Here is a 27,179-nt window from a genome sequence, read left to right as displayed (position 1 = left end):
CAAACCCAAGCTTGTCTCCTGCTGCCAAAACAGTCAATGAAGTAGCAATGATACTTTGACCAGGAGACCAGTGTGTCAGTGACCTCTCTTCAATGGCACGATAACCAAAACACTATGACTTTCTAGATTAGTGTAAGGATCCACCTTATTGAACATGCCTGTGTAAAAGGATGGCTCTGGCACTCCGAGAGCACTTCGGAAGTGCTGGCGTGAAGTGGGCTGAGGACAACATCCACAACAAGCTTCCTCATTATCACTCCTGCAGAAAGCCATGTCAGTAAGGAGATGAAACTGTTATTGACCTCTCTGTACCTTTTTGTGAAAAAGCCTCCTTGCAATGACCAAAGGTAGATGATTAAGAAGCAGAACCCTTCTGAGGGCTGACAGGACTATAGGTGTGTCCTTGAGTATGATAATCAGATTGTCTTCAATTCCAGTGCGCTCTCTTTCACTCGCTCGATGTCTTTTAAAAAGTCACTTTCCTACTCTGATTTAATTTGGGGTTTTTTTTATAATCCTAATATATTTGCACTGCTCAGTTACGCCGCTGATGATGGTTTATGAAATATTAGTGTCTTGCTTTGTAAATGCTCCAAGAGTTATATGGAGAAGAAGCGGCTTTTGAAATTGATGGCATAACACCTGCTTTTATTGAACTGAAGAAGCAATCTGTAAAAAACATATTTGCATGCTTGCTCCAAGATGAAAATTGTTGCTGTAATACGCTACCCATGTACTTAGAAGATTTTCCATTCTTTTCTAGAATGCCTCAAGAAGTCAGATGTATCCAGTTTTATGAAAGTATTCATCCAATTAATTAACATTAATTTACTGGAATCAGTGGACTTGTTCTCATGGTTTATAACTACATTTTTCCCAGACAAGGCATCAAGATCTCTTATGCTATAATCTCTGCAAACCTTTCAACAACTTGTAATGCAGTAAGCTTGATGAAATAATTTAAAAGTTATGACAGAAAGCTCTTGAATGAGTGGGGTTTTGTGCCATGTTTTTGAATGTCCAGTTCAAGCCATATTCAAGGGACTGCATTTGTCAAAACTTTGTTCAGATATTTTTCTTTTTAAATTGAGTACTTCCTTGTATCTTAAATTGTGATACCCAAATAATGAGACTTCCCAAATCAATTATCAAAATAAAAGATTCTTTCTTTACAGGTATGTCCTGGTTTCAGCTGGGATAGAGTTAATTGTCTTCCTAGTAGCTGGCATAGTGCTATGTTTTTGAGTTCAGTATGAGAAGAATGTTGATAACACGCTGATGTTTTCAGCTGTTGCTAAGTAATATTTAGTCTAAAGTCAAGGATTTTTCAGCTTCTCATGCCCAGCCAGCAAGAAGGCTGGAGGGGCACAAGAATTTGGGAAGGGACACAGCCAGGACAGCTGACCCAAACTGGCCAAAAGGGTATTCCATACCTTGTGACGTTATGCCCAGTATATAAACTGGGGGGAGTGGGGGTGGGGGAATTGCTGCTCGGGGACTAACTGGACGTCAGTTGGCGAGTGGTGAGCAATTGCATTGTGCATCATTTGTATATTCCAACCCTTTTATTATTGCTATTGTCATTTTATTAGTGTTATCATTATTAGTTTCTTCTTTTGTGTTCTATTAAACTGTTCTTATCTCAACCCACGAGTTTTACCTTTTTCTTTCTGATTCTCTCCCCCATCCCACTGGGTGGGGGGAAGTGAGTGAGCGACTGCATGGTGCTTAGTTGCTGGCTGAGGTTAAACCACGACAAGGTAGTGGGGTTTTTCTGCCTAAATTATAATAATGCAATAATATCCTAAGGGGAAAAATCTCCAGAAACTGCAAGGTACAACAGGATTTTCTGGTTCTCAGATGACTGAATACCTCATATTACAAAAGACAGGGTATGACTTTGTACACTGGATTTCTGATGTCTTGTTCTTGTCGCTAGTCAAGCTTAAGCAAGCCACAGTTCAGCTGAAAACCAGTTAAAAGAGTTTCTTTAGAAACTGGGTGTAAAAAGAGATTGTGGTTAGTTTTGCTCAATCAGAAAGACAGACACACAGGAAAGCAACAAGTAACTAGAAGCAGTTAATACAGAATGCAAATCCACAGAGCAAGCCTAGGGCACCCACCATCCTCACCTCCTCTACCCCAGGTTGTAGAAACATAAGTAAACTGAGGCACCTGTCTGCCCAGAAGTCTCCATGGCCCCAGCTGAGATGTCCCATACCTCATCGGCTCACAATTAGACATTTTAGAATAAGATCCAGAAAACCAGGACACTGAGCAGCAAGCAAGCTAGACAACAGGAAACGCCTTGGTCCCCGAGAAAGCTGCAGCTTTTGGCACTTTGCTGAGTGTTTCAAGGAGACCTCTAGCTACAACCGTGTATTACAACTGAAATTTCTCCTGGGGCGAGATGCTTGCATCAGTCTTATCTCACAAAGAATGGAAGGATCCAAACGAGCAACAACAGTACTGTTCGTATTTCCCAAATACCACTAAATGGGGATGTGGCAGATATGAATTCATTTATCTCTTCAGAGTGATGACATTTGAATATACACCTCCCACCAAGCAATGATTGTCAATTAGTCACTTCATATAAAACATATAAATTACATTGAAATAGGTAGTGCAGTTTGGATGTGTTCTTCTCTCAGGTACTGAAAAAACACTACAGTCTTTTTTTCTCACCCATGGACTTTATGTCCCTGTTGCACCACGCAAACTGGAACAAATTCAGGTGCAAGAGTAAAGATAAGTGGTAGATAAATAACTTTAACATGGTGCTTAATGCATATCTGCAAGAATGGTTGGTTCCAATCAGATTAGGTAAACATCCCTAGTCTGTAGAAAGTGCTCTGAGCATCCACAGGATTAAAGGGCACATGGCATTGCCACCTTTCTTCTGGCTGTATTCCATGCAGGATCTACTCCAGTAAGTCTCCAGTAAGTGTTTTGACTATTTATGGTATACTGGGTCCTCAAAACGATACAGTGCAAGGAACAGTCTTTCCCCACTCCACAACTGTGGAGCATTTCAGGCCTTCAGTCTGATTTGGGTATCAGGATATATGTGCTTCCAAGCACTTAGTGACTGGGCTTTATAATTTTGCTATTGGGCACACTTAGCAAAAGCTGAGCAGTTGAAGACCCCAGTCTTCAGTTTTAGCACTTACAGTGATGACAAAAGAGTATTTAGGCTCCTAAAGCATTTTTTCAATGCTAGCATTAAGGTCAGATACTGGAAATTCTACCTGTGGAGAAATCTTTTCTTCTTTAGCGTGAGGTTGGGGTGAATGCCAACAAGTAGGTCAGGCATAAGAACGCGCAGAGGCCTGATGTTGGGCATATAATGTGAGCTGCAAATGCACATTTGCCTTGCTCTGCCTGCTGGGATTGTGCACCTTTTGCAGAAGAATCTCCTTGTTTTGTGCGGCCAAATCATCCCTTGGTGAGCATAGTCCCACCCTGGATGGATTGCCTGCACTGTCTATTGTAAGCCTCAGGGGCAGTCAAGTAAAAATACTTGCCTTTCCTACTTTTTAGTGTTGTGTGGTGGCAGATAGCAAGTAATCCTGATTCTTCTGATGCATTGTGTGATGTAGGCTTGTCAAAATAAAACACTATTAGAAGGATGAATGAGAAGACCATAAGATTCTTAGTGATAAAAGTCTGACAAAACCCCACTCCTAACAAACTGTTGTCACCTCTTCAACCCTGTCTTGCTTTTCTGATGAGAAGCTACCTGAAAATTTGCTTGGCTTTCATACTTCCAGTTGGTTGGGAAGGTGCATAGATAAACTTATTCATAGACTGTGAACGAAAAAGAAAAGCACAAGTATCTAAGAGCTTGTATATTAAAGAGTTAAGAGGAAGGGAGGAGAAATAAGGAAGTAGTGGTTGAACAATCTGCTTTTAAGCATACAAAAAGTTAAAAAAGACTTGATAACATTTTAAACAGAGTGTATAAACAACACAGAAGAGCCCCAAACTAGGTGGTTTTTTTCTGGGGGGTGGGGGTGTTCAGAACTAGTGGAAAGTATAATGGGAACTTCAGAAATGGAAACTGCACTTTTAGCCAAAGAACAAGCACAGGTTTCTCACCCACCCAGACTGAAACATGAAGTGAAGGGACTATTTCTAATAATGAGAAGAGAGGTTGGTTTCCAAACCCTTCCAGCGTAGGGTAGCACCATTTTTTTCTTTATTTAATTTGAGATCTATTAGATCAAAAGTATATAAAACAGAGCAAGTGCAGTAAAATACTTTACCTTGGGGTTTGCCACTAGGGACAGCTGGACTGTCAGTGTCAAAAAGACAAATACAAACTGATTTGCAAAGAACATTTACATACTCTAGAATTCTGATCTAAGAATGCTATGCTGGCTCTTTAAAAGTTATACTATATTTGGCTGTCTCTCCACTGGGGAAATACTCTTGTCATTTGTCATCATTGACAGTAGTGATTCAGCAGCAGTAAAATCTTTGTAGCCCTAACATAGAAAAAAAGTTCTAACGCTAAAGTCACTTGCAGATGTGTGTTCAAAAAACTGCTGTCATTTGCAGCTGTCTGTACGTAGGGCATTGCCATAATCTACAGCACCATGTTTCACCAGTGTGAGTGGTTGTGGGAAAGGACTTAGATTAGGGATGGTTTAGGATGAATTTATTTCATAAGTGAAATAAATGTGAATAAAATTAATATAAAATTAATAAATAGATAAAATTGAAAATACTTCATCTTGATCTTCAGAGCTATTTAGTAGTTTAATTGCTGCAAGCTTAACTTTCTGCTTCTATATAATCCCTTTTAATACTTGTGCATGAAGCCACAAGACAGCACGTAACAGTCTGTAAGATTTTTATTTACCAGCATCACTGCGAGTTGTCTATCTTCACTGCCTTTGATGGCTACACATCAAGAGAATTAAGCTTCGGCTCAGATCTCGAAAAAGGAAATAAGCACCCACAAGTTAGTCTCTACAGCACATTTCTCCTCCTCCTCTGGAAAGCATTGAGGCATTAATATTGACACAGAAAGCACAGACTGAATCTATTTCAGGGGAGGCTTGAATGTTTGTCTTCTTCCCAGAAGAAAGTAAAAGGGCCCAACAGCACTGGGCTGCAGAAATGGAAGGCGAGGGCCAGGACTCTGTGGACCACCGTGGGGATAACGTGCACCAAGACGCTGGGCCAGGCAATGCTTTCTATTAGCCAGTCAATAAATACTGTTCACAGAAACAGCGTGGGCTGCTTGGACTTAAAAGTGAAAGACTCTGGTTTTTCAGTACACCTTCTTACCTGAGAAATGAGGTTTGTGGGTGGGCATGTGGCCTCATCTGTAGGGGAAGGATGTGATGTGGGAGAATCCAGAAGGGGATGTGGGAGTCCTGAGTGACTGTCAGCCAGAGCATGCATCAAACGCTTCCACTTGTTCACTTTATCATTAATTTAGAAGCAAAAATATAAACAAAACCCAAACAACTACTGAGCCCAGCTGCTGTTCATCTTTGTTTGAAAAGGATCTTTGGTCTATATTCACAGGTCTGTATTTCCCCTCCTCCCTCAATAAATGAACGTGTTGGTTAATGCTAGCCAAATTTGATAAAAGGTGTAGGTCCCAAGATTAACTAAGTTTCTGTGCATTGCATAAAAATATTTGACCAATTGGATGAAAGCCTGGGATTCAGACATTTAAAATTCCACCCAGTGGTTTTTAGTTCCTTTCCCTGATTTCTGCAACTGCATATGGTTTTCCATGTGTCATGGCCATAATAACTCAGGAGAAGGTTGTAGACATGTGCAATGACAATAATGACAATCTAAACTATATAGTAATCCACCATAAATGACAGAATTGTAGGAAGAAAATAGGCTAATGTTTTCTACTGCCCACAGAGCCACTGGAGAGCTTGTCGGTGTTATCTCCCCTTTTGGGAGAGTGTCACTGTGAGTCTCATGCTAACTGCTCAAAATGCCTCTCACCCATCCCTTTTTCAGCCTGGGATCAAAGCAATAAAATTGTAGCTCAGAATAAATGGCAGAGTATTTCATGTGGTTAAAAAAAACAGTCTGCAAATCCTACACCAAATCCTGCTTGACTCAACACATGACAGACCCAATTTATGAATGGGCCAAGACCCAGTGAATACATTTAAGTTCCATTGAAAGCAATGGGAAGCAAGAGCATTTAGCATTCAGCTCTCTTGGGCGCACAGCTGGACGCAAAAATATCTTTGATACGGAAGCGTTACTTTATTTCTAACGTCTGGCACACTTTGAATTTTTGGGCAGTCCTTTGTGAACAAACCCCTACTTATTCATTTCTTTTTTTCAGATTTACTAGAAAAGTTTAAGCTGATGATATAAGGAAGGTGAAAACTTTTTTCTTTGCTGAGGCAGGTGCAGGTAAAGGAGCATTTACAGCTCCTGTAGCATGTTAGTCTGAACCGTGAAACTGTTGGCAATGGCAAGCTGTAACACTACGTTTTTGGTTTCAAACAAATCCCCAGGTGCCCCGATGCTCTTTAGAAGTAGGCAAAGATGTTTCTGACCACCTATTTTTCCCTCTACACTCATGACTACACTAGTCCCAGAGACAAGTTAGAGCAGCCAGAAGAGTAGGCACAACCAAAGGAGCTGATATTTGTGTCTCTCTGCTCTCCTACTGCTAACTGGCATAGGAATAATCATTCCACATGCCGGTGTTCCCCGTGTAACAAAGTGATTCCCAGGCACTGCTGTGAGAGCCTTCAAAGTTCATTTTTGCAGTACTGCAACGGCAAAAACTGGGCAGTGCTGAGAATCCACCCCACTCAGTGTAAACATTTTCAAGCCGAGCATGGACCAACCATCTATGTCATTGATATCCAGATTGGTTATGATCTCTGCCTCTCTCATGTGGTGGTAATCATGTTCTCATGTAAGACAGCCCACAGACATCAGCAGGAATAGACATGTGAGTCAAGCAAACCTATCAGCCTACCGTAACATGTAAAACTGCGCCATGTCCTGTTAGTTTCTCTGAGCAGTGTTGTTGATGGAAAACTTTTCATTTAAAAAGCTGAAAAAAAGCTTTCACAAGTATATATGATTTAAAATCACAAACGTTTAACATGTGCTGAACCTGAAACATCTCAGTGATGAGTTTGTGAGGCTATTTTATCTGCCAAGACCAGATTTTAAGGTTGTATATCTACACAGCAGAGAACTGCTGAGTTCATGAAAGCCAGACACCTAGCAGGCAACTTCATTTTTCATCCTCTTAGAGGTGTTAACAATATCTTCATGCCCCACAGGAGAAATGTGTGACTGAGAAGGCACGTCTTCATGTGAAAGAGTGGGTTCCAGGCATTTTCTTTGACAAGCATGTACAGATTTAAGTCACGAATTTGGCTGATAAAGAGAAGTTGTATGCAATGTGCAAAGCAGTATTTAGTTCACCTTAAGGCCTTGATCTTGCTCCTTCTTAACTCCATCTTACATTCGTGTACTAGCAGCCAACTTCTGTTAGCTGCAGTCATGGATAAGCTGCAAACTTTTTGACTAACTATGTATTTCTAATGACCGCTACAGTTCTGATCAGTGCACTGATTACTTAAGCACTGTGTAACTGAGATCATCAGCTTTGCAGAGTCCTGGGATTGAGAGGAGGGGAAGGTGTCCCTTATGAAAATGTCTTGTCTTTTCCTTCTTTGTCACAGTACTCGCAGTGGTTATATACCTCAGGAAGGTTACTGCTCTAGCAGCCTGAACAAAAAAACAGCTAAAAAGCCTGGGAGCCAGAATTTTATCATCGGGTTCCCCTGGTTGCTTTACAGTTTAATGATCCTACTAGTGAAAAGCTGGAAGTCAACAAGCTGAAGGGACCCAATCAACCCAGCTGCCAATAAACTTTACAAGTCAGCTGGCTGGAAAATGGAAAAGTTTAAGCCTGCCCATTTCCATTTGATCTTTGTTGGAACCAATGCCCTCCTAGCAATTTTCCAAAGGCAAAATACCCCACCAGAAAGATTTGGACTTTTTTTTTCTCATTGTTCAGTGAGTGACACTATGCCCTATGTACAGTGCACTGTTCAAACTCTTGCCCTCAATACCAAATAAATAATTTAATTGTGGGCATTTTTGTGGCATCCAGTGTTGTAGCATCAAAGTGCTTCAAAAAGACCTGCAAATTTCTTCTTTGCAGCCTTCCTCTAGTATGAAGATTATTTAACCCCATATTACAAACAGGAAAGTGAGGAATGGAGGTCCTGAGTTGCCTAGGGCCTGATTTCTAAGAGCATTTGGCATTACATAAAATGTTACTGTTTCAAAGCCACATTTCTATTGGCTATATCTGAATCTGTGAGTACTCAATACTTCTGCAAGTCAGACACAGGTGTCTTTTAATAAGTATTTGAAAATGAGGAGCTCAGAGTTGATGCCAGTTTCTGAAAGCTTAACCCCTTGAAGCCAGATCTGAAACAGGGTTTCAGGCTCTGTAAATGAGCATCACATGGGTGGAAGGATTAAGGCACCAATGAAGACTTCGGTGTCTCAGAATGGGATCTGAAATAGTCAGCAAAATGATGAGGAACACTGGGAAGTCAGCACTCTTCACAAGCCACACACATAGGTCATCTGGAGGAGACTATGGATGAGCCTTGGAAACATGAAAACTTGAAAAAAAAAAAAATCTTTGTGAGTCTCACAGAACATCTTCTCTCTCACAGGAAAACTACTGGGAGACCCGAGCCTTGAACCTCTTTGTGAAGGTTCCTCTTATGAAAATTCCATTGCCTTTTCTTTCCGGGGACTGAATGTGATTTGCTACAATCTTTTAAGATGGTTGATAGAAGAGAAACACTTCCCTTCCCTGTCTAAATGATAGAGTAGCGATTAAGGTCAGGAAATAGATGCTTCAAGTTGCCTCCCAAGTCTGATCATAGGACTAATTATCTGAGCAGGAGATTGTTTTAACCACAGATCTGCTGGGTACTGCCCATATTTGACATCAAAGATGTGCAATAAAAAGTAGATACAACAACTCAGGGAAAGACGAAAATGCTATGCAGGAGGGCAAGAGATTCTCTAGCCTAGTGACAGGGGCAGTCATCAACTGCAAGGGAGCGGTCATGGCCTGGTAACTGCTCTTTAGGTTGGCCTTTGGGGTTATCCAGGGACTACTTAACGTGAAATAGTGTCTTTGAAGACAAGACTAGAGATGAGGTCTTTTGCCTTCTAGATGAACGATATTTCAGGCATCTGCTCCTCTTTTGCCCAATGACCACTGCTTGCCCTTCCAGCTTCAACTGGCAGGGTGCAAATCAGCCCAGACTGTGGCAGCTAGCATACTATCTAGCTAGAAAGGAAGGAGGTGGAAAAAGAAGAAAGGTGGTCAAAAGAGAGTGTTGAAGGTGCATGCTCTTTCTCCTAGGAGAGTGCCCTAGTGGAGGAGTTACACTATTTCCTACTCCTTGACTTTATTTGAAAAGAAAGTACTTGTATTTCTAAAGAAATATAGTCTTACTGATGAGCTTTAAGCATGCTCCTTACTGGCACCTGGCCAGCTCTCTCAGTCCTGTCAAAATCCAATTGTTCTATAATTGCCTACAGATATCTGCTTTATACTTGTCCTTAAGTATCTTAAGTGCTGCTATCTTAAGTCCTGCTATCTTATGTTATGAGAAGCACCTGCGAGGGTGTAATTCCCCAGAAGTCAGAGGCTGTATGAGAATTGTCCCCACTTGGAGCTGAAGCTCTGAAGTTCCACCTCAGCTCCATTTCAGGCATTTCTCATGTGTCCTTTTATTATGGAGGTGCCCTTTTCTCAGCATCACACAAGACTTTCAGGCAGAATCAGTGGCAGAATCTCATTTCCCAGGACATCACTCAGTCACTAAAATCAGAAGGCTGCTTTGCCTTTTCCTGTAGTCCTACCTCTCAGTCAGCATGTGTCTTCCAGCAGCAAGTAGATGAGAGCTGATCAAGGAGGTGGGCAACGGTGTCCTTCTGAATGGGCTTTTGATTCATTGATTTTTTGTGCTGAAGTATTCTTCTGTAACATTTACACTTAGGTGACTGAGGACTATACCACATGCACGAGGGAGATGTTACTACATGAAGGGTATGTCAACATTAGTAAATTAAACGCTGTCAGAACCTGGGCCCAGGCCATGAAATTCAATTCCTTGAGCTGTACTGTTCTGGCACAGTTTTGCTTCACACCAACTAATGCTCCCTCAAACAGCTCTGGGCCCCACACAACCATCTTGTGTAGTTTAGGAGTTATCATAGACCAAAGGCCATTCCCAAAAAGGAGTTTGGATGCAGCCATCATGTTTCAGAGGCTGAGAACAGTTATTACAGATGTGTCAAGTAAGCTGAAGACCAGGGTATGACTTGTCCCAGCAAATGGATGCAGAGGAAAATTGCTAGTGGGTTAAAAACCTGTTTTCTGCGTAGACCACTAGAGGGTGCAGACAAACCTACTTTGCCTTGAGGATGTGTTTTTAGGTTACTGAGACCTGGATATTTCAGGTTTTCCTCCAGAGTATTTGAGGAAAAAAGCTGAAAGGATCATGCCTTGCTGTCCTGTACAAAGCCACTTATGTCATCTGTAGCACGTAACCCAAAGTCTGTCTTTGTCCTGTTAACTGCTGTCCAGACACCACCCTCTGTCTGTGTCTACCTCAATTTCATACTACCAGCTTTCTGCTTCTCTTTTCTTTTCTTTCCCTCACCATTTCTGTTCCTGCTTATCCACAGTTTCCTACCCTACCTCTCACCACCCCCTGTGCTCCAGGAGGATTTCCGTTTGATCCCTGCACTGCTTGACTGTCACAAGGTGAAGTAACAAAAGTACAAAAGCCTTATTTTCCCAGCCTTCAGCTGCTGAACCATTGTAGCCCAGAATTGGGGTCTACTCAGTGTACCCAGGATCCTGGGAGAACAGGATTTCAATTGGGCATGATTTAGAGAGTCTCAAAGACCGATCATATTTTTAAGAAGTTATGGGGGGGGGGAAAAGAAAGGAAAAGTATTTACGAAGATGATTCCTCTCTTTGTGATTAACCACCTACTCAAAGCAGAGGCTTGTGTTCCTGAATATTCCCTTATTGCCTCAGCAATTGCCTCATACAGCTAAACTCTGCGTGTAACATCCTGCCAAAGAAAATGCAAAACTTTTCATCTTAAATGTTGATCAGACTTACAGGCAGCTCCCTAAGGAATTTGTCTCGCCGTGGTCACCGCTGATGTTTCCGTGCTGCAGCAGATCAGATTTCCTCTATGAGTAAGAGCTGCAGAAAAGACCAAAGAAAAAATCTTTTAAGAATCAGTTGTTACCAAAAAAATTTTTTACAAGAGGCACGTCTAAAGATAATACCAAACAGTGACAAGCACTGATAACACTGCCTTTCATAGCATTAAAACACAGTTCACTAGCTGTAAAGCATACCTGTGCAGGATTACTAAAGATGCATAATATCCAGATCTGAAGATGAAGAGAAGATAAAAGAGAACATGCTTTTTTGTGACTTGATATTTTCCCTTCTTATTTTTGCAGATCTTAATCAGGTGCAGTGTATCTGGTAGTAAGTAACCCCAGCTGCTTCATCATGACAGTACTGGTGCATAATTTCTGTTGTTATTTCAAGACTTAATGAGCAGTTGGGAGAGTGAGGATGTGAGGGTAAAATTATTTTCAATTCACCAGCTGCTGAGCCTGAATTCCTCATGCAGTAGTATGAAAATGTGACAAAAATGTGCAGCTCTTGATGAACAAGCTTATAGATGCCTTACCCCAGCCTGAACAACTCTTGGGCCCTCATCAGTCTGTGTGCAAAAAGGCAGAATCTCTCTGTTACGACATCAATGAGAGCTAAAATCCAGCATTTTAAAAATTGAGCTGTTGCATTGAGTGTGTACACATCTCTCTCTTTCTCTGTCTGAGTATTTAGCTTTAGTTAAACACCCAACAACACTGAAAAATAAGACTACCAATGGAAAATTTCAGTAAGGACAGAAGGCTTCCGATCAAAAATATGTGAAAAGAGACCAGAGCAAATTGACATTACCAGATTCAAAGGCTGTAGAAAATGAACCCTGTGGGATGTTTCTCATTGATTAGCACCTAAATTTAGACAATAATTGGATTATGTCACCCATTTTAAACCCATTTTAAAATAACAACCCTAACTCTCAGGCTGAGTCCCTCTCAGGTTTCCTGCATATAAATAGGAAGCCCAGGATGAACACCAACTAGACCTTCCCATTCAAGAGCTGGCAGTAAGAGTAAACAAGCCCAAACAAGAGTCCTAAAGACGTTTACTTATAAAATGAGCTCCCTTCATCCAGGAATTTTTGAGGCAGTAGTCAAGGGCCAAATGCTCCCATTTCTATAAAGTAATTTTTCAGAGGAAAGCTCCATTTTCAAGCTTATTTTGCATACTGTGAAAAACATGAGAACAGTGTCAATAAATATGCTTGATACGAAAAACATCCTTCTGTCCATTTGGAGGCTTCACAAACATCAGTTGCCAGTGGTGAAGCCCCCTGGACTTCTGCTTCAAAACAACTTTTTTCTGAAAACTATGCAAATATGAAGTAAAGTTGTTAGGTGGCAATACGTGTGCAAACCACTCCATCTTTTAAACACATTGAGAAATAGTCTTGGTGTCTCTTCATTTTTGAGCAGGACAGAGGGACCCCACCACAGGATAACTTCTTGAGGTTGGGTTGTGGGCTTCTGGGTTTCTGCCCTCTAGCCACTCCACCAGAACACAGCAGTTGCTGGGGGAGACCACATTTACCATGACAAGGAATGGCTTTTCTAGGGTTTGTTTCTTTTCCATGCTGTTATACCACTACATATAATGTACGCCTCCCTCTGACTGAGAGCTGAGGAGTACACACCAAACAAAGATACCCATGCTGAAAGAGAGCACTGAGAGCAAACATTTTAAATCACCTAAGCTGGCGTTTTCTGCGCTTACAGTCATCAGTGCGAGCAAAATTTTCTGCACAAGCAGGTGCATCTGAGTTGAACCCAAACCCACCCTGAAAGACAGAAGGTGAATACACATTTTCAATAAATGTACCTGAAGGGACGCTAAAAACTGAAGGCAAAAGCAGTGGGTAAGCTGCTGGTTGGCAACAGGGGAGGCCTGGGTTCAGGTTGCTCTTCCCACACAAAGGTGCTGAGTACTTTCCCTTGAGCTGTGCCTATGCAGTAACTGGGAAATGTGACTGCAGGATGGGTAGGCACACCTCCACCAGCTTTCATCTGGCAAGCTGTAGCATAGGCTGCAAGTATTTAGCAGCTAAGGCCATACAGAGCTGTAAGGAACAACAAATTGCTTAGCATCAATACTCAAACTGAGAAGACTGAGGCTGATGCAAATGCTTCTACCCATGCCATAGGCTCTTCCCTAGCAGAATGCTGACATGCTCCCTGGCTGTGTCTAAACTGACGTACAGCTGTTTGCAAGGGAAGTCCCGGGATTCTTGATCAGACCACCTACCCTGGGGAGCTGCAAAAACCAGGGCACAAGTCTGGCATCAACTGGGATTCATCTGAATTCTCCATCTGTAGATGACAGTGACAAAACTTGTGTGGCTCATGGAGTCTTTTAAGGGTGAAATTCATTACAGAGGTTCAAGTGCTACTGTAGTAGCAATCTCACAAGTAAGGTGGAGGTGATTTAGGAAGTCCAAACATTGATGGGACTTACGTGTCTGAATCAAACGAATGCTTTTGAAAACCCTAGCTAGATTCTCCCGACCACTATGTATAAAATCTAGAAAGTGTTTATACCAAACACTAAGCACAGTCAAGGAGCCAATGTCCAAGCATTAAAACTGATTACAAGCAAAGACTTAAAAAAACCCAAACGCCAAAAACCTGAATCTCCAGTGTATGACTTCACCCAGGGATCCTCACGACATGTACAATTTCACTTTTTGTAGGGTGACCTGGTGACAGGACATATTACAATAATTGCCCTACAGATGGCTATTTTGTGCTTGTTTCTGAACTATTAAAAAAACCCTTAACACAAATAGTCTCTCTCCCTGTCTATTAAGAGACAACAAATGCAGTATGCAAGAGTGCACTGTGTTACGAGACTTCCTTCTGGCGCCTGTCTGTCTGAGTTCAGTTTTTATGCATCAAAAGACCCGAGTGAAATTATATCATTTTATGATATGGTTCCACAGTCACTTCTGTGTGTATGTTCAGTTGCTGCAAACCTCAGGAACAGTCTCAGGATGACTACAATACGTGACTCTGCAATAGTTAAAGATAGATATCAGGTCCAGATTTACAAATAACACTGGTCCAAAATTATCTGATTGGTTTTTTTCCTCCCCCAATATGTAGAAGCTCATTCTTCCTCCTTTTAAAAATACCATTGAAGACATGCTATGATTTTTACTACTCTCCTTACTACAGCAAACTGTACACCTGAGAACCCCTTATTTTGATAGTGGTTTGTGCAGCGTGAACTCCTTAAAACTGGTGGTAAGAGTTTTCTTTCTCTTTTACTGCAGTATTTGCTGTAATAATTCTGTCTTCTGACTATGTGTAACATAACTTCTTCATTATCATTGCTCTATTATTAACCCATACAGTTCTTTATTTCTACAGCTCACAGTCATCTGGCACAAAGACACACATGTACTTCTTGGACTGCAATGAACTTTGTTCTCCCTTCAGATATAAATAATAAGAGGGAGAACAAATCAGTCTTGACTGAGTCTGACTCCACTGAAAAACAATTTTGAATAAACAATCAAGAAGTGAAAAGCTGTACTCCTTACCTGGTCTGGGATGTACAGTGCACCTTGAAAGCCTCTTAAATGACAGAGAAGAATTAGAAATAGTTGAAAGTTCGTATTCATCCAACCACAGGAAATGACCGTGTATTTTGCAACGATTAACTCCTTCCTCACTTCTAATGTCTTTGCTTTTTCAAGTACAGTATAAAAATCCATCTTACCCTTCCACCGCAGTTTGGTAACTAATGCCATGCCCTACACATGATTTTTGTTTCACCCTGAGATTATGCAGGTGGCCAGAGGAGATGACTCTGATCACCTCCATGGAAGAGAGAATTTGCAGTGTCTTCTGCATAACTGTGACCAAGTACATTTTACTGTTGCGTGAAGCTTATGTGATGAAGTGTAGAAATGACTAAATAACGGCTTGAGCACCCAACTCTCATTTTTACAAGAGGCTTAGAGCAACATTCTCAACATGACTTCAGTGTTGTGGTACCCAACAGAGAAAAAAAAAAGAAGTTATTTAAAGGAGCAGCATCCATTGCAGTCTGGACAGGCATTTGATGTACATGTGGTGTATGATAATTTTACCCACAGGGGGTCCCTAGGTGAAAGTCAGGCATGCTGAAACATCAGGAGTTAGGTCCTCTGCGCATAAAAACCCTCCTGCCCCTAAAAGCCTGTTTCGCTTGGCTGAACATACCTGTTTGACTGAAGGGCATTTCTGAGCCTGAGCACTATATAAAACCATGAGCCTAGCAAACCATTAGCTAGTAAAGGCCAGTTCTACGCACGAGGACGGGCAGGAGCACAGGCTGCCTTTGGGGAGCGGGCACCTCCATGCTGAACCCGAGGTGGCACCTGGGCTCTCTGCATGCAGTTGCAGGGGGGATTGGCACCCCAAAGTGGATTCCCCCCCCCCAAAACACCAGGCTGAGAAAGAAAACACTTCCAACAATGCAGACCGTAACACTAAAGACAGACCTGTGTTTTGCACCCTTCTCCTTTTTTATGGTTTAGAAAACAAGCCCTGGACATATGTGCATACGTGTCCTTCCCACAGCCTTGAAGTCTCTTTGCCTAGGCATGTGTGTTTTATTTTAAAAACCTTATGGGGGAGGGAAGCATCACTCCCTGCATTTGGGATGTTGGTAGAGGAAGAGAGAATAGAAATGTACCAACATGCACTTTTATACAACAGTTTCATAGCTCAAGCACCCAGCTATGATGGTTTGGCTTTAGTCTTCTCTTTGCTAAGAGCTGAATCCGTGTTTTGGGCATAAAGCATGTCAAAAGTCTACAGAAGCTAGAAGAGGTAGGGATCTAGTCCATTCTTCTCAGGAAAGCTGAGCTGACAAAGCAGGACTTGATGTGCCAGTGAGCCAGTGCTCTGCAGACTTTTCCTTGGGAGAGGCTTTGTATGAACTACATAAATTACTTCAGTAACAAGGACCAGAGCTCAGCATTGTCCAGCGATCGCTGGACGGTGGGTTTCAGAAAGAGGTTTATTCTTAGATTATTACTACTTACGAGACCTAGTCACTCAGATCTCGGATTCCTCTCAGCAGAGTGGACCAGCTTCACCGAGAGGACTGGAAAGGGTACACGCCCCAGCCGTGTCCTTAGGGGGGATTATCCCAGAAAGTGGGAATAGGGAGCCTGAACCTGTCCATACTGAAGGGTCTCCCACTGCCTGGGCCAGTATTCTGGATTACTGCACCGAGGGCGGCCAGGACCGCCTTCCCCAGCACCCTGCCTCGTGCGGGGAGCACTGCTGCGCCCGTGCTGGATGGGGCGCGGGCTCCTCCGGGCGGGCAGACGCCACGGGGTGCTTCCTCCTTCCCCCGGGTGACAGCAGAGCCGGTGCCACAGCCCGCAGCCGGCAGAGCTTCTGAGCCTGCCCAGAGACCTTGGGTTTGGGTTATCTGACACAGAGGAGGGGCTGTCTCACCTAGCTCTGGGCGTTTGCACTGCAGATGCGAGTCACTCAAGGCAGTCTTGAACACAGGCAATGGAGAGAAACAGACCTGCGCAAGGTTTTTTATCTGGGAGTTTTAACAGCCAAGTAAGGCTTCCTTTTGCTACACATATATATGCTTGTATAATTTTTAATGCAATCAGGACTTTTAAAAACAACAAATAAAATCCTTATCCTCTTGAAGTTAAGTTCTTCCGTTGACTTCCTAGGGATTATTTCCAGTAATAATGACTCCCGAGCATGCTCCTGCAAGACACTGAGGAGTGTGATCTGCACTTGATGTTCATCCTCTCACAGTCTACCACAAAAACAACGGGGATACTCAGAATCCTCGGTGTAAGCAGGTGCTTAGTTGCTTTGTTTCAATAGAGGCCAAAACATTCTGGTGATTCCCCAAGCTAGGGCTATTTATTATATAGCTTCATATGCAGAAGCATTGGGTAGTTTTACATTAAATGTGGTTGCAGGACAGAGACTCAAGTTCTTCTTGCCTTGGCTTCTCTCACTTTCACATACAAGAACTGAATCAACTGTCAGTCTTTGTCAGCTGCCAGATTTGCGTCTCACCATCAGCGTACAGGTAAACAGGAAGGAGTTTCAGTCTCACAACCTCAAAGCATGCAAAATATATTGAATCGGACCTCCTAAAAACTAATGAGATCTGGTTTGCTTCCTAGGTCATTATTTTTTTAACAACAATCTTCTTTCAGTTCAAATATAGCAGGTTAGAAATAGAGCTTTTTTCCACTTTTTGATCCTTAAGGCTACAAATATTTAAAATTTTACAACTTTTATTCACTACCATTTTTAAAGAACCTTTCCCATCTAAAACTGGGGAAAGGAACTTTCAGAACAAAACCCTGGCATTTACTTTTAGTAAAAAAATATGAAATTTGACAGTCCTGAAGTATTATATGATATAATGAGTATAAGCAGTAATTAATGCTGCTGTACAATATACTATGGTATATCGTAACATAATATAATGAAAATAAATTATTATTATCATTATTATTATTACTACAAGGTAATCAGTTTGATGGGACTCATTTGGCCGTGTTAAAATTTCCTTAGAAAACAATTAGGTGCTAAGAAAGCATCACTCTGAAGACTAATCATGTCTTTCAGAATGATTATGAGCAAGTCTGTGAATTTTTATAGACCAGTTTCCTTTGGGTGAAGTTCTAGCCCTCTGTAAGTCCATAGTCAGCTTCTTACTGAGCTCAGTAGGGTCAGGAGTTCATCTTGCGAGGCCTCCCTGGAGCCGTCTCAAGCAGTCTATCAGTACTTGGGTTCCACCCTTTGATGGCAAGAATCTGCATTTTGACTATGTTCTCCTGGGAGACAGGGACATGACTTTTGTGTAAAACATTTTAGACTACTCTGGTAAAATTTTAGACTTTTTTTTTTTTTTTTTTTTTTTTTTAAGTGATGTTAGAAAGCTCCTCAGTATATCTTCAGTGCAGAGATCTTCCTCTGGGGTGAATCTGCACCAACCTTGCGGGCAACCGGAATGTGGCTTTGGCTCGTGGTACCTGGAGGAAGCAGATGCAGATGGGGATCTGATTTGCACAAGGCCCTGAGGGCTCCCCAGCCTCAGGACATACCAACCCCTTGCATAAAAATAGAGAAAAAATAAATGGTCTTGGGGAGCTGCACTAAGGCTACACGTGGTTATTTATTAACAGCAACGTTATTCCCAGGGAAGCAAACACTAGCTTCTCTTCTGCAGCTGAGGAGGGTCTGGGGTAATGCACAACTGCAGGACCTGCTTTGGGTCCCTGCGGTGGACCCAGCCTGGCAGTCAATGAACAGAAGAAGGTCTAACCACTGGAGAGCATGGCACGACGTTAGCTGTGACATGAAAACAAGCAAGAGAGGCAAGCTCTCGTTGCACCCTTCCTAAACAGTTCTTCATCTCAGCTTGAGGGGCATTGGGAGGCAAAGAGAGCTTGCACAGGTGGTGGGGGTGGTGGAGGGGTCTGTAAGCACAGTGATACGGGAGTGTGAACAGGGTGGTGGAGGGTGGGCAACCTCAAGAAAGAAGTCCTGTGGTTTGGGAGTGAGAAGATGGAAGGGTAAATCTGTATGGAAAGAAGGAGGAGCTGGGAGGGTTGGAGAAGTGAGGGAAGGTGGTAGAAGCGAAGGAGGCTGAGAGAACGAGTCCCAGAACTGTGGAAGGAGAGCGAGCAGAATGGAGGGGAAGAAAGAGGGTCTGGAGACATCCATCCTGTACCATAGCAGAGGAGAAAGAAAGGAGAAGAGTATTCTGGGAGACTTCTGCTTCTCTGTCATTCAGCACCAGGAGGTCTTGGGCAGGTCTCCAGGGCTCAGGTGCTTGGTCCATGCTAGGCAGGCAAGATCACTGTGGCATGAAGTGTCCCACAGCAAGGTGAGCTTTGCAGAAGGATGGAGGGAAGGCAGGAAACCAGTGAAAAGAAAGAGAATACTCCCCGCCTCACAGTCAACCTGATATCTTCAAGCTCCCTAACACCCACCCACCTCCAGAGCTCAGAGCTGAGTTGCAATGCCACCAGTGACAAGGACAGACAGAACACGTTACTTTGGCACTCGTCGTCCAGGTGGCAAAACTCATTTTTGCCCATGCCGTTGAGCTGGCTGTGCTATGATGCCATTACACATCTGATGAAACTCCAGACCTTGGTTATGACTGATTGTCCATTTCAGTGCTAACATGCAACCACCCGTGGAGTCCTCCAGAAAGAATACATTCCTCTTAACTCTCCAGGGGATAAGTGGACAATCTTGGCTAATTATTTCTAAAGCTAGATTCAGTATCCAGATGTCCTAGGCCCATGAAGGGGTGGTATGGTGAGAAAGAAAACCTACCTAACAGTTTTTCCTTGCACTAGGACATTTGACCTTCTTCCTTGTCCAACAGCACGGCCTTCTTAAGGTCAAAACATTTCAAATGATAGTTATTCATCCCCAAAACTGCAGGTTCATGTAGTTTTGCCCAAGAGAAAATGAAGGGAAAAAACCCTCAAAGCCAAAAAGATTCATTTCAGTGTTTTCAAACTGACGTATTTTCATTTCATGATAGGAAATTTCTGTCATAGGAAACGAGTGCTGCCTAAATCGGTGGCAACGGTAGTAGTACATGATATGGGTCTTTGCTTTGATTGAGACTGGCCTTCCATTTCCTGGGGGAGCATTTCAGTCACTGGACTGCAGCGGAGTTTTGGGTCAGGATCTCTCCAGCTAGATCTGTTCTATCACATCCAGGGAAACTTCCTACTTTTTACATTGAGATGAGTGTCCTGATTACACCCCAGAACCGAACTGTCTCAAGTCTTTGAGACTCTTAACATCTCCTCCCTCTCCAAACACACTCACACATGCCCCTTGGTTTCTAGGCAAAACTGGAGGCATTCTCCAAATGAGACTACTGGCATGTGTTTTTCTTGCAGTCTGAGCAAGTGTTCCTGTGCTGTGTGGAGGCAAAGTGGGAACAGGTGAATGAGACCTTATTGCAAGCAAGGGATGTGAAAAAGTTTGGGAAAAAAGAGAGGGAGAGTGATGACAGATGGCAGAGGGGAGTGAATACAACCTGCAAGTCAGGAATGACCAGGCTCATCAGATGTACTGTGGCATGCATTGAAGTGCAAGTTTGGATGCAGAATTTGTCTTTCCTGTTCTATGTTGTATAAAATATTGAACTACTCTGTGCAGAACGAATCTGCAGTCTGATGACTGGTGACTGTTCCTGGGAGGGAGGTGATGCTTGGATTGAGAACCAAGAGGTGCCTCAGTTTCCTGCAGCTGAAACTAAAGCCCACTTCGTGAAGAACCAGAGCTCTGCTTCCAGGTTTGTGGCTGTCACCACACTAGCACTGACATTTTTAGAAAAAAAAAATCCCAAATGAAAAGATGTATTTGGGCTGAAAATAAAATTTTCATCAGCACAAAATAAAATACACATTTCTTGATTCACTGAAAATTCTTGAAATTTTTATCCCCGATCCTCAGTATGCCAGGGGTTTTAAGGTTTGACCACCCTGTCATTGCAGTTTCAATCCCTGCCTCCACTGCAGACTGCAGTGAAGTGCAGCAGTACACAAGCTCACTCTGAAAAAAACCAACTGCACGGCACAAAGTGGCTAGAGCCTTAGTTTGAATTGACTCAGCTTCAAGAAAACTAGTAACTGCTTTTGAAATCATTTAGAAAACTGTGTGTTTGCTGACTGATTGCTGGTCTGACTAAACCCTGCTAGGCAGATTTCAGTTTGATAATCCCAATACTCAGACTTTAAAAGTTACTTCCCCTTGCTATTATTTCTGTTTCAGGGTATGATCTCCACACAAGTGGGTCTCCCTTAATTTTCCCAGACAGTGTAAATGGGCGATTAAATAGGCAAAAAAGAAATAAAGCAGGGATTAGAATTTCTTCCTTTGTATTTAGTTATTGGAGGTATTTTTCCACTAGTCATATAAAGTCCAATTCTGTTTGTCATTTGTCTTTGTTAAAGATATATTTAAATTTCAGCCTAAGGACTGGACTTAGGACTGAGCACCTCAAGTGTGATTTCTGTGGGAGAAGGCTTGGGAGGAGGCAGGATCCAGACCTCAGTCCATCGGGTTACTGCACTTTGCAGAGGGATCTTTGTCCCAGACAGAGACAAGCAGAGTGGTCAGGAGCTCACGTAACTCGGGTTGGAGGGACAGGCACTCACTTGTTGCCATTCTCCAGGCACCTGCTTGAGCTGGGCCCCCAAGATTAGACAGACACGATGCTCTCTGCTGACATGCCCACATACCCATTTCTCTGAAGCCCTCCCAAAGAGTGGGTCAGCTTAGGAGACAAATCTTTATGGTTCTGCAGAAGGTGGTGGTCTGGTTGTCCCTCTACACTCTTATGGTTGAAGCAACTGAGTGTTGCCGTAGAACTGAACTGTCTTGGTCCTCTGCCCCACAGTTCCTAGGAGATGCTAGTAAGACCACTTCAACCAAAGTTTTCCCAAAGTGGACATATTCTAGGGTCTCAGTTTCAGGGAGCATGCCTTGAAACACATGGGGACTGGCTAACTGAAGTCAGTAAGGGGCAAGGCTTTGGTCGAAAACTGTGTTACTAGGGTCATATAGGTTCCAGCAAAACTTTTGCTTGTGGTCATCAAGGTTGTTTTGTTACCTTAACCACAAGCAAGATCTCAGCCAACCCAGACACTTGAGTGACTGGTGGGCAGACTGGCAGGAAACCAATGCTTCCTGTCTGCCTCTTCCCTGATTAATCAAGCTCATGGATATATCACAGAATGGTTTGGGTTGGAAGGGACCTTTAAAGGTCATCTAGTCCAACTCCAAATGAAGGATGTGCAAGTGGGAAAGTCTTTCTTCAGGCTGCCCAGCTTCCTAGCTCCTTGTAACTGTGCTAACTCTTGGACAAAGCAGGCAGGAAAATGGCCAGCTCCTGCAAAAGTCAATATACTTGTCTTACAGAAGCAAAGTATTTTTCTGTGGTTAAAAATAATAGCTTTTTAATGCTTTGGGTTTGTTTTTGCTTTTTGTTTTTAACAACTAAAGTGTTTCAGTTTTCTTTTGCACTATTTGGAAAGTGGGTTTTTTTGGTTTTGTTGCCCAGATGTAGGATGTGACAAATTGGAATTCGCCGAGTAGATGTTTCGGAGCAGCCATTGGCTCTAGAGCAGCAGGTACTGAAAAACGAGGCTGTGCCTGTCTCATACAGGACAGTGGGATCCCTGTAGTTTTTTGTTGGTTTTTTTTTTCCCTCTGTCCCCTTCTTGCATCACACAGCTGCTGGGAAAATATATTCACCCATATTTGGGTAAGCAGATACTGTCAAGTCTTGACTGCCACCAAAAACCCCTTGAAGACACATTTACTTCTACCTGCAACACTAGGTGTGCAAGAAACAAGCCTGCCTACTGAACAAGAAGGGAAAACAAAAGGTGAAAGAGTTATCAGCTGGCCAGCACCAGCAATTCCACCCGCTGAGGCAGGGGGACTGTCATCCAGGCCTTTAAGAGGACTCAGGATTAGGCCCACCTGCAAGGTGGGAGAGCCTCTTTCTTTTTTTTTTTTTTACCCTAAAAATGTTGGTTTTCAGACATTATGTAAGACATCGTATTTGTCTCTTAACTTCTCACTGATTACAAACGAATTACAGGAAGGAAGCACTCCACCCAGTTTCTTAATTTATCATGCACCGTTGCTGAAAGGTGTCACCCATGTCTCAACAGAAATCTTGTTTTTTCCCCTTCTTTTTAAGAAAAAGAAAAGGGGGGGAAAAAAGCAGATGATCTTACTGCTCATTAATTATTAATTGTATGGCAGTTACACCCATAAAAGCTTTTGAATTTTTGCAGCCACACATTTGCTAAGAAATCCTTTCAGCAAGATACAAAAAGATTTAGTGTTATTTCTTGCAGAAAGCAAATGGTGTGAGAGAGAGAGAGAGAGAGAGAAGTTAGGTGGTGCATATTTCCAAAGGGCTCTGCATTACAGCTCAAGTCAGAAACCTGGATCCTACTCCTATGATACAAGCAGCAGTCAGTACTTTCAATCTTGTAATTATTCCTGCAGACCAGCGGATAAAAAAAAGTGACGGTCAAATTGTGTTCCCAGGTCTGCTGAGGTGGGAGTAAAACCACTGCAGCTCCTGGAACGATTCCATGCGTCCCACCATTGCTCCTTACGTCCTCGTTGCTTTTGCTTGCAAAGCCGTGCCTGCAAAACGCTCCCACTCGGGGCAGGGACGGTACTTCGGGGTGACTCAGGGAAGAACCCCGCTCACGCATGGCTCCTGGGATGCTCGCGGGGCGCAGGGAGCCAGCTAAGAGGGAGTGCAAGGGGTGCAGCACCTCTGGCCGCGCAGTGAGCGCCGAGGGCAGCGGGGAGAGGAAAGAAGCAAGGAAGGAAGCAGGACGGCTTGGGAAACCTTTCCAGGAGTGCCCGGGCAGCTGAGGAGCAGAGCCGTCCGGGGCGCTTGCTGCGGCAGGCGTCCCCTCAGCTGCAGCTTCCCGGAGGAGCAGCGGCCCCCCCATGCAAACCCGCCGCGCTCCAGCTGCGGCGCGACTCGGGCTCCCACGGGGCGCAGCCGCGGCCCACGGAGCTGCTTCTGTGGCTGATGCTCCTTGGTAGTGGACACGGACCTAGGGCCAAACTTCGGGCAGCCGGTGAGGCTGTAAGGCCAGTATCCGGAGGGAGGAGAGATGCAAAGCACCAGGCTGATCTTCTGCTGCGCTATGCTTTGCCATGTACTTCAGATACTAGCGGCTACATGACATGATGGGCCGTGCCCATAAACGGCTGATAAAATCACCGACACCGTTAGAAGACGTATGTACAATGTGATAACACTGAATGTATCAACAATGCAAATACTGATTGCAAAGAGGAAACCATATTTATGTAGAGAGATTAAAGCTGATCCGTGGGTCTTTTTGCCATTCAGTTTTTAACTGCAGGCTCTGTCAACTCATCTCTACTTACCCTTGACCCAGGCAACAATGAATTTTGCTCTCAGTCCAGATATTTCTTTGCTGCATGACTGAATGTTTATTGTATTGTCTTCAGTCATTTCCTTTAACTATGCGAACGGGAAAGAAGGTTTAGAAGAATTTTTTTAAGCCCAAGAAATGTAGTCCAGCAGGGTGCAGAGCCCCTGCACTAATGTATACCTTGCATTTCTAATTCAGAGATATTCATATGCTGGAGTATTCTGATGCCAAGGAAGATCAGTTCCTTTCTTGCTGTTCACACTGGGCTGTATCTAGTGCCAATACTTGTCTCTCAAAGAAGTTGCAATCATGTTCTGGCAGAGAGCAGTGTACACTCTTCTGTGGTTTTTGCAATCTGAGCTCTAAAATAGCAGTCTTTTCAGGTCCCAGACTGTGATGTGTATCTATTCCAGATAAAATATATTTTCAGTTCTGCAGTTGTTCTCTCAGGAAGTTCTTGACATATCTTCATTTCCATTGCATGTCTCAGGAATGCATCTGCAGATCTTCATTTGTGCCTTTTGTTGAAACTCTTTGCAGCACAATAATAAACAACGGGATCAAAGTGGAGACTGTTTAATGCCAGCAAAAGCTTATATAACCCCGAACAAACTCTTCAATTTGGCAACATAGGCTAACTGGATTACTGTTATCACTGTATCAAGCATACAGCACATCATAAAAATCTTACACAAAACAAACCTGAAAGCACTAGTGTGCTTTTTGGTTTCCCCAAACCGGGTACAAGGGGAAGTAAGAAGTTTTTGAATGATTGCAATGCCATCGCTAGTGAGGAGAGAGAAAGCACAAAAAGACCTGTGAGCCAAAGCAGCATCTCTAACGTAAGCAGCGTTTCTTAAGGAAAAGATAGTTCAGGGCAACAAACACATCAAAGTGAGCTGCTGCCTGCCATTCCTGTGCTGAAGAGTGCGGTGTATCTTCCTAAGTGGAAGTAAAGATTTGAAGAAGACGCACGCCAGAGGGGCAGTCCTGAACATCTCAGACGTTTGCAAGACGGAGTGACCAGTTCCTGGGCAGCGCCCGAGGCTGCTGCGCGTGGCCTGACCCGGCGCATCGCCTCTCTCTGCAGAAGGCAACAGCCGCAGGGTGACAGCGAGCGCGGCCAAAGGGACGGCTGTTTCCTCGAGATGGCAGCCAACGTAGGCTCTCGTGCTGTACAGAGGAGGGCTGCTGGTCAGGTTAAGGGGGAATGTGACAGAAGGAGCCCGAGGCATCTGGCAGCTCCAGGGGACCGGCCAGGAGCCTGGGCTGACAGGGAAGCGAGCAAGCAGAGGGCTGGCAGGGCAGCGTGCGGCATTCGCTCTTGGGCATCTCCCCTGTTTTGTTAGCTAATGCTGCCACAGCGGTAGGATGGATTTGGTGATCTCTTCTGAAATTATCTCTTCTAGGTAAGAATAGACCTTTTTTTTATGAAAGAAGGCCAAATGGGTAAAGAATAAACCCATTTTATTTATTTTTTTAAGTTTATATATTATATATATTTAAGCAGCAAGTTCCCTTACATGTCAGAAACCTTTTAACTTCTTTATTTTCATCTCAGTAAATACTATGCATTTTCATCCATAAATTTTTTTTTTAAGTTATTTTCTGCAGTGTTTAGTATGTCTTGCAGTTGTAATAGCAATTTAGGCATTTGTACATAATGCATCAGGAAGGATGTTCTCTTAGGTACTCTGAATAGCTGTTCCTCCAAGTAAATGTTTCCATTAACATATGTTTTTATATATATACCCACTCAGTTATTGTTCCTCGCTGTTCTCCCAGTCCCATCTTCTCTTGTCACCCCAGATTCAGTCCAGTTCTTGCTAACAGGATTCTGGTTCGAAGGTGCTCTATATGTTTAGATTTCTTAAATTTAGTGGGATTTAAACCCATCCTTTTTTTTGGGGATAAGGCATATTGTCCCAAATGGGGGTAAACCCCTGGTTGTTTACACAGGAAGGGATGCGCTTCATCGGTCCTGCTTTGCATTACCGGACACCAGTGCTGCAGGCAGCACTGCAAGGTGCCTTTTCCCCTCTCTCCCACCTGTGACCAGACCATTTGCGGCTTTGCAGCTCGCAAAATGGAGTGGTGGCCGGGGACAACACGCAGCCCCAACACCAGCCTATTCTGGGGTCTTGCCAGTTAATGTGCTGGTGGGGAAGCACTTGCTAACACCGCTGCTAGGAATACCTTTGCAGCACCTACCTTGCTTTATGCTAGAGGTAGGCAATCAGCCTAAAGACAACCTCCGCTTTTAGCGCACCCAGCCGCTCGTTTTCAGTGAGTGGCTCAGCCTCACTGATTCCCATCACCCCCGTGAAGGTGGGGGGGTCACTGCTTGCTGCTCCCCACCCCACAGCCTGCCACGACACCAACCGGAGGAGAGGGGTGGGAGGAATTTGGAGGCTGAAACGCACCTTCCCTGCGTGAACGCAGTGAAGGTCCTGCCCTCCCTCCCCGAGTTTCCTCCCTGTGCGTTATGTGGGGCTTCACTTTTTTGTCCCTCCTCCCACTTGCCACCTCAGAAAATCTAATTTTGCACCTGCCACGGCTCCTACTGTTCCAAAGTTAGTGAGGTGTGAAGCGAGTCTCAGGCCAGCATGAGAAGAGACAGGTAACAGTGCCTGCTGGTGACTTCTGCCATGATGCCAAGGTGCTGAAGCAAGGAACACAGGTGTCCTCAATTATTTGACGGGCACTGAAATCCTCCCGCAGGTTGTATGCTGTAAGACGCAAATATTACAGGCCTGATGGCAGCAGCCAAATGGCAGCTTGAACCCCCTTCCCCCTTCGCTGAAGGGAAGGGAGCATGCCACCGAGCAGGGCTCGCAGCTCCTTGGCCGGCGGCAAGCGTGGGAGCATTTACTCTAGCTGCAGTAAAATACACCCATGAAGCTGAAGACGTTTGGAGGAAGGCCCCAGCATATTTTTGTAGCTCTAATGGAGACACTGAAAGC

At 43.6% G+C, this 27,179-nt stretch overlaps 1 protein-coding gene across 1 annotated transcript in view; it reads right to left on the bottom strand.

The window, feature by feature from the left end:
• Nucleotides 1–14,869, bottom strand: part of P2RY8 (P2Y receptor family member 8) — a 36,528-nt gene extending 21,659 nt beyond the window's left edge. Inside the window, exons 1-2 of the mRNA XM_052773671.1 lie at nt 14,800–14,869; nt 11,193–11,279 (exon numbers count right to left, since the gene is read on the bottom strand). The gene's annotated coding sequence lies outside the window, so the exon portion shown is untranslated. The remainder of the gene's footprint in view (nt 1–11,192; nt 11,280–14,799) is intronic.
• Between the last annotated feature and the right edge of the window lie 12,310 nt (nt 14,870–27,179).

The sequence above is a fragment of the Harpia harpyja genome, chromosome 22 (assembly GCF_026419915.1).
Source record: "Harpia harpyja isolate bHarHar1 chromosome 22, bHarHar1 primary haplotype, whole genome shotgun sequence".
In the NCBI taxonomy this organism is placed as follows: Eukaryota; Metazoa; Chordata; class Aves; order Accipitriformes; family Accipitridae; genus Harpia; species Harpia harpyja.
Note: the sequence above shows the minus strand (reverse complement) of the source record. Positions and strands in the feature narration are given on the sequence as shown.